The following is a 6,295-nucleotide window of genomic DNA, read 5'->3' as shown; positions in this document are numbered from 1 at the left end:
CCGCAGGAGAGGAGGTTCCCAGCAGCACAGGTGCAGAGCCTCTCTCTCCTCCTTCCAGTTCCCGATCCACAGGGAGGTTGTTTCCAAACTCCCCAGCCTGGACTGGAATTGCAGTCAGGCCTGTGGATGTGAACGTGCTCAGAATGTGAACTGTGGAGTCTGGGGTTGAACTTGTAGGAGATACTGCCTTCTAAAACCTCAGTCAGCTGCTCGTTTCAGTGAATCCAGATGTTTCTGCACTTCAGCACAATACCATGCAGAAAATTCTCAAAGGCTCAGTTTACCAAAAATCTCAGAGTTTTTGTAGCAGACGCAATCATGCTTGTTTACTGTAACCTTCTGTGAAATGACTGTGTCTCTCTGCCCCACTGCCTTCTCATCCCCAGAGGAAGTTTTCTAATAAGGGTCCCTTCCAGACCATCTCTCCCTACACACATATACAAAATGACACAGCAAGACTCAGTTTAGTTTCTTAGTCTTGAGCCAAACCCTGCCCCCAATCCAAGGTCCTGATTCTCTTCCTTCCCTGCCTTTTCCAAGGCAGCCCATTCAGTTCATGGAAATCAGTTCTCCTAGATCCGTCAGAAAAATCGGGTAAAAATGGGAAACCTTCCATGTCTCACTGATGTGATGCTGACAGTGATACAACTGTCTCCAAGAGAGTGTGACCTGGGTGCCACCACCATGCAAGGCCCTTTACACAAGGATCTCATTCATTCTCCCAACAGCGGCCGTTTATACAGAGTAGGGGTCGCCAGACACTGAGTACTTTACACAGGCTCACTCTTTTCATCCTCCCAGCACTCTGCGGGGGAGGAAGCTGACCCCTGAGCAGTTGAGTCACCTGCCCAGCCACATAGCATGAAGCAGTAAGGCCAGTACCAACAGTCCAGGGCCCAGACCTCACCCCGTGCTTGGCTGCCTCTCTGTCCTGCCAGATGATCACTCCTTTGCATTTTGAAGCTGAAGAAACCGAGGTTCTGATGTTTCATGATGGGCTCAATGTGACAGAGTTCTGGAGGGGTACAGCAGGGCTGTGAACAGAGCCCAGGGAGGCTCACTTCCAGGTCCAGGCTACGGCTCCTGTAACCTGCTATCACGGTGATAGGGAAACAACTGGAAAGTAATTCCTTCCTCTGTGCAGTGTGTTAGATGTGCAAACAATTATGAATGTTAATTTCTTATTTTCACACTGTGTTGCTTGCAGACCTCCTCTAAATATGAACACATAAATATTTATTGGAAACAATTGTCCTGGGTAACGATCAGAGCTGCAGAGAGGCCATATGATGCATTCATGGCCAAGGAGCTCCTGAGTTCCTATCTTTTGACCCCATCCACAGAAGGAGCACCAAGCCGTGTGTGATAAAGCTGGGGCAGGACTTGAGCCCTCCAGGAAGTCCCAAGTTGACAGATGTCCTTCAAGACAGTGACCTTTGTGAAAGTCCCAGATCATAACTTTGGGACAGTGATGGCAGCCTGCTCCTCCATGCTCGACAACCCTCACCCCCTACTCCTCACACACACACAGACTCTCTCACACACATTCACACATACAAACACGCTCACATGTACACGTGCGCACACACTTCCCTCTGTAATAAGCAGGAGATCCAGAAATGGAACCAAAGCTCCAGAGCACTGGAGATTAAGGTTCAATCAACCATTTGCCAATCTCTTAAACATCCCTTCACTGTGGAGTCGCTGAGTTGATGTAAGAAGTAATTGGTCACTGGCTTAGATCTCTTCATTAATAGAAAACCAGAGGGGAGGGAGACCCTTCTCAGCCCCTAGTCACCTCCCTCACCCCCTTATGATCACACAACAGACTCAGGGGCTCTGCCACTACCCAGGGGCCTCCACCACCACCTGGATCCACTTGCTCCTCTCCCTCAGCCCACGTACACGTCCCCCTGCAGCTCCCAGTGACGGGCTGCAGCTGAGGGAGAGGAGCCAGGCCTCAGCACAGGTGCCCTGCAGTCGTGCTTTGAGGAAATCAAAGGGGTCCTACAGCAGATGGTAGACACTAGGTCTAGAACGTTCTGTTCACCGTCTGGATAAATAAGCAGAAATAAAGGAGCTTAGAAATAAAAATAGAAGATCCCAGTCTATTCACAGTAGCAATGAAAGAACTTACCCACGCGCAGGTGTGACAACGTGTGCTGACCTGTAATAAAAAGAAACCACAAAACTTTACTCTTCGCTATAGAGGGAGACCCTGCTGGTGGGCTTGAGAGAAGAGGAAACCAGCTCCAGTGCCCTGGGGGCTGTGTGGCCCAGGCGCTCCCAGACTGACTTGCGGGAGGGCAGAGGTGGCCTCAGAGGATAGGTAGTCTGGATATGGGAAATGGAGAGGCAGGGAGGACAACCCTGGAGCAGAGGAGCACAGAGGGTGCAGCTGAGACACAGGGACACTTTGGGTGTGTGTGGGCAGTGTTGGCAATGGGCCAGGAGCTGGCGGTTGGGTGGCCTGGTGGGCCAGGCTGGGCACTGGGGCTGGATTCCCAGACAGTGAGGAAGCACAGCTGAAGGTGTGAGTTGAGGAAGAGGAAGCCAGAGGAAGTTGATTCCATGAGGCCTGGATTGGGGGGGGGAGGGGAGGAGGGGAAGGGCCAGGTGACCAAGGGAGAGGAGACACTTGAGTCGGCCTAGGAAGGGAGCTGAGGGCCTGGACAGGCAGTGGGTGCAGAGCACGGATGGGCAGCTGGAGACACTCGTGGCTCAGGACGGGGTTCGGGCAGAGTGGGCTCCGAGGCTGGGCCTGGGGACCTAGAGGCTGAAGAGGCCTGCAGAGTAGGAGGCAGGGGATGTGAACTTGGATGACACAGGACCCGCAGGAAGGTGGCAGGAGAGGGCAAGCCTGAGCCGTGCGTCTGGAAGGGAGAACGGCCAGCTGGGAGTGGAGATCAGAAAAGGCGAATTGCTGATAAATGATCAAAGAAGTTGCTGTCTGCCGAGAGTTCAGGATCCCCTTCATAGTGGTTATTGTGGGTGGTTGGAAAAGAAGCATGTGTTTCCTCGTGACTCTTTTCCTGTGTTGCTTAGATTCCCTATAATGGGCAGGTACTACTTTTATAATCAGGAAAAGTAAAAATGTTTATCTGTAAAAGAGAAAATATTAACTTATTGAAGTCTAAGGTGATTTTACATAGAAAGTGACATTTACGAAATTATCTCAGGCTTGTCATGCTGGGGAAAGTCATAGTGAGAAATCCCTTCCCATCTCTGGGTCTGGTTCTGCCAAGAGGTGTGGGTCCCAAAGCAGGGTGTATTTCCTGAAAGTTTCATCAGATCAGACATCCCTGTGGGTATGGAAGAGGACAAGGTCAGGCTCAAGGTGTCGAAGATTTGTTAAGAACATTCTTTCAAATTCAAGGGGGGTTAGGTCTTCTCTTTTCCTAATGTGGCTGCATTACCAGGGAAAACCACGATCATTCTAAAGGGTCACTAAGGATGTTAAAACCTAGGTTATGAAAATGACAGCCTCAGGAGGGGCAGGCAGTGTTCAGTGGCCTTTGTCACTCACAGGCACTCAAGGTAACACTTCACGCGTGAATGGCAGGCTCACGGAAGCCTGAAGTCTGCACACCACGTGGAGCACCTATAGGGACCAACAGGCCAAGACAGACCCAGCAGGGGGATCAGGGAACTCTGGGCAGCAGGAGACGGGTGGGCTTGAGACAGGGAAGGAGCTCGGCAGGCCCCAGAGGCCAGGGAAACCACAACCTTCTGCTCCCAATTCCAGAGGTTCCTAGTGACCTTCTGTCTCTTCTGTCCCCTGCAGGGGGAGTGCCTCAACTTCGCCCTAATGAAGCCCCACTGTGGGCAATTGCACTGCAGCCCTAAGGTCTGCCTTCAGCACAGCCAGGAGTGCTTCTCCGTCAACAGCTGCTGCTCACGGTGCCAATACCCCCCGCGCGTGTGCTCCAGGCTTCCCTCCAGGATGCAGCCGCTCATCTCTCCCCCTGCCCGGCCATGCTGCGGAGCCACGCTGTCACTCCAGCCCCCGTAGCCCAACCTTTAAAGCACCAAGAACCCAAGATTGTTAAGAGCCCTTTGTTTGCTGAATTAGATATGTATACTGAGACTTGGTTTACAGTCGAAAGGCGTTGGAATTTGTTGCTGATCAGAGTTTGTTACCTGGTGAGACGTATCTATACTGCTCCTGCCAGGACAAAGCACCCCGGCATCCTGTGGATGTAGACATGATGAGTCCCACTCCCCAAAGCCTGGTCTTCATCTGTCACCAAGGGCTGGGACGCATGGAGTTTTAGTCAAATTCTGCTCTTTGAACAAAGCCCAAAACGTCTTTGAAACATGAATAGTATCCTGTGTCTCCTTCCCTAATCTGACGCAGAGAGAAGTACTTGAATTTCTCACCTCCATCACTCCGTGCTCCTGGTTTCCATTTTTTGGCTACCTCCATTGCGAACGTGTCTCAGAAAGAGACGAGGCTCTCTACAGTTCACCAGCCGGAAGTGCATCTTCCAGAAATGCATCTTCTCTTTCCAGGTAAACCAACCGGTCCCTAGGCACAGGGGAATTTTAGAGGAGTCTCTCCATTTCCATAAAGTTCCACCTCCCCTATTTGCCATCTGCCACCATAGAAGAAACCGTGCTTCCGACAGAGATGTTTTAACATGCCGTGTCTTCCCCACCACCCAGGGGGTCTGTATGATACTCCAGCGCCATGCATACAGCCCACGGGAGCACTCAAGGAGGGGTCCCCTGGGGTTGGGGGCCTGGGGGCAATAACCAGTTGTCCCTAATCTGCATGGATAGTGAGTTGAACTACTCTCCACCCTCGCTCCCATCTCCTTGAATGTTATATTTATGCCTTTCAGTTGAATTTCTATAAGACAACTAGAGGTAAAAATATGTCAGGTTTGGGTTTTTCATCTGTACTGATTGAAGTGGATGGATAGTGATGACCGTAACTTGCCCTGCATTCAAAAATCGAAAATGTGCTCACGATACCAAGGAAAGTGTGCGAAACTTTTTTTTTAGGCAGAAAGGGGGTTTAAATAAAGTGAAATCCTATAGAGAGATTTTATCTCTTCCTTAGAAGTGGAATATTTTAGATTGTTTGTAACTGGTGAAATCATTGTCCAGGCCTGAGAGTGTCAGGGACACTTTTCTGAGACTGGTTCTGTGCTCCTACATTATATCTATGTGTCTGTGTATACCTGTAAAATAGTACATACCCACCTCTGAGACTCTGTGACCCTAAATGGAGAAATGTGTCTGTGATTTAATAACGAGCCTAATGTGACCCTGGCTGAAATCCACATGTCTGTTTATTAATGGATGTTGAGAGCCTTCTCATGTTTAGCCCATCACTCCTTCCTGACCTCTGAACTGAGGAGGGAGGCAGTCATCACTTTCATCAGGTGAGGGGAGATCTGGGAGGGACACAAGCCCACAGCTCGGCACCCACACCCACTGACCCCGGCCTCCCTTTCTGCGGTGGACTGTAACAGGAGACAGCAGGAAAAGGGAGTTTCCTTGGCATTCTCCCCCTGGGCCCCTCTGTCCCCCTGCCTTCCTTCCTCCTAGCTCATCCAATCCCTCTGGTTTGGCATTAACCAGGGGCTCCTCACCCTAGTAAAGAGGAAAGGGGGCACAGCCCTCAGCTGATACCTGACTTGTAGGGCGGCCTTTTGTCCCAGATCCCCCTTCTGTCTGAATCCTGACATGGAGCAGGATAGCTTTAGGTAACAGGTCTCACATCTGAGCTGCCTCAAGCTGAGACCTGTACACAGAGGAATATACTGGGCAGTGCTTCTTCCTTATTTTAGACTAGGGCAACAAAAACGTACATTTTCTGCGTGCCTCTTGGTGTCGTGTAAAGCAGCCTCTGTAGACTCAGATGGACCTCCAAGCCTGGGCCAAAGCTTGAGCTTCTGGAAGCCAGGAACCTCCCTCAAACCCCCGCAGGGTCAGCCACAGGCCTCCTCCACAAGCACACAAGTAGAAGCCATGCACACGCACCCCCGCGAGGGAACTTGGGTACCTGGCAAAGCTGTGGCCTTAACAGCAGTCCTCCCACCCTCTTGTCTGTGCATCAGGACCCGGCGTGTGCCCAGGATGCAGAGGAGGTCGGGGTGGCAGAAGGGAACTCCGTTTCTCAAGCACTGCCCAGGGCTCCCAGTTGCGCTGTGCTGGGCAATCTGCACACGTGTCCACTCTGTGTCATGCTCTCATTCTGCTTTCCTTTCCACATTCCTAGCAGGGAGCCGGGCCCTTGGTATTGCCTGACTGTTTGCAGTGGGAAACGAGTGCCCCGAAGTCAACC

At 51.4% G+C, this 6,295-nt stretch overlaps 1 long non-coding RNA gene across 1 annotated transcript; it reads right to left on the bottom strand.

Moving 5' to 3' along the window:
• Window positions 1-349: 349 nt before the first annotated feature.
• LOC112390486 (uncharacterized) lies at window positions 350-5,705 on the bottom strand. The gene is made up of 5 exons (XR_003001283.1): window positions 5,641-5,705; window positions 4,141-4,528; window positions 3,167-3,302; window positions 2,138-2,167; window positions 350-2,053 (listed from the first exon to the last, which is right to left on the bottom strand). It is a non-coding gene; the product is annotated as an uncharacterized LOC112390486 (long non-coding RNA).
• Window positions 5,706-6,295: the final 590 nt, after the last annotated feature.

The sequence above is a fragment of the Neophocaena asiaeorientalis genome, unplaced genomic scaffold, assembly GCF_003031525.2.
Source record: "Neophocaena asiaeorientalis asiaeorientalis breed wild unplaced genomic scaffold, Neophocaena_asiaeorientalis_V1.1 scaffold714, whole genome shotgun sequence".
Lineage (NCBI taxonomy): Eukaryota > Metazoa > Chordata > Mammalia > Artiodactyla > Phocoenidae > Neophocaena > Neophocaena asiaeorientalis.
The sequence above is the reverse complement of the archived record's forward strand: the minus strand, read 5'-3'. Positions and strand labels throughout refer to the sequence as shown.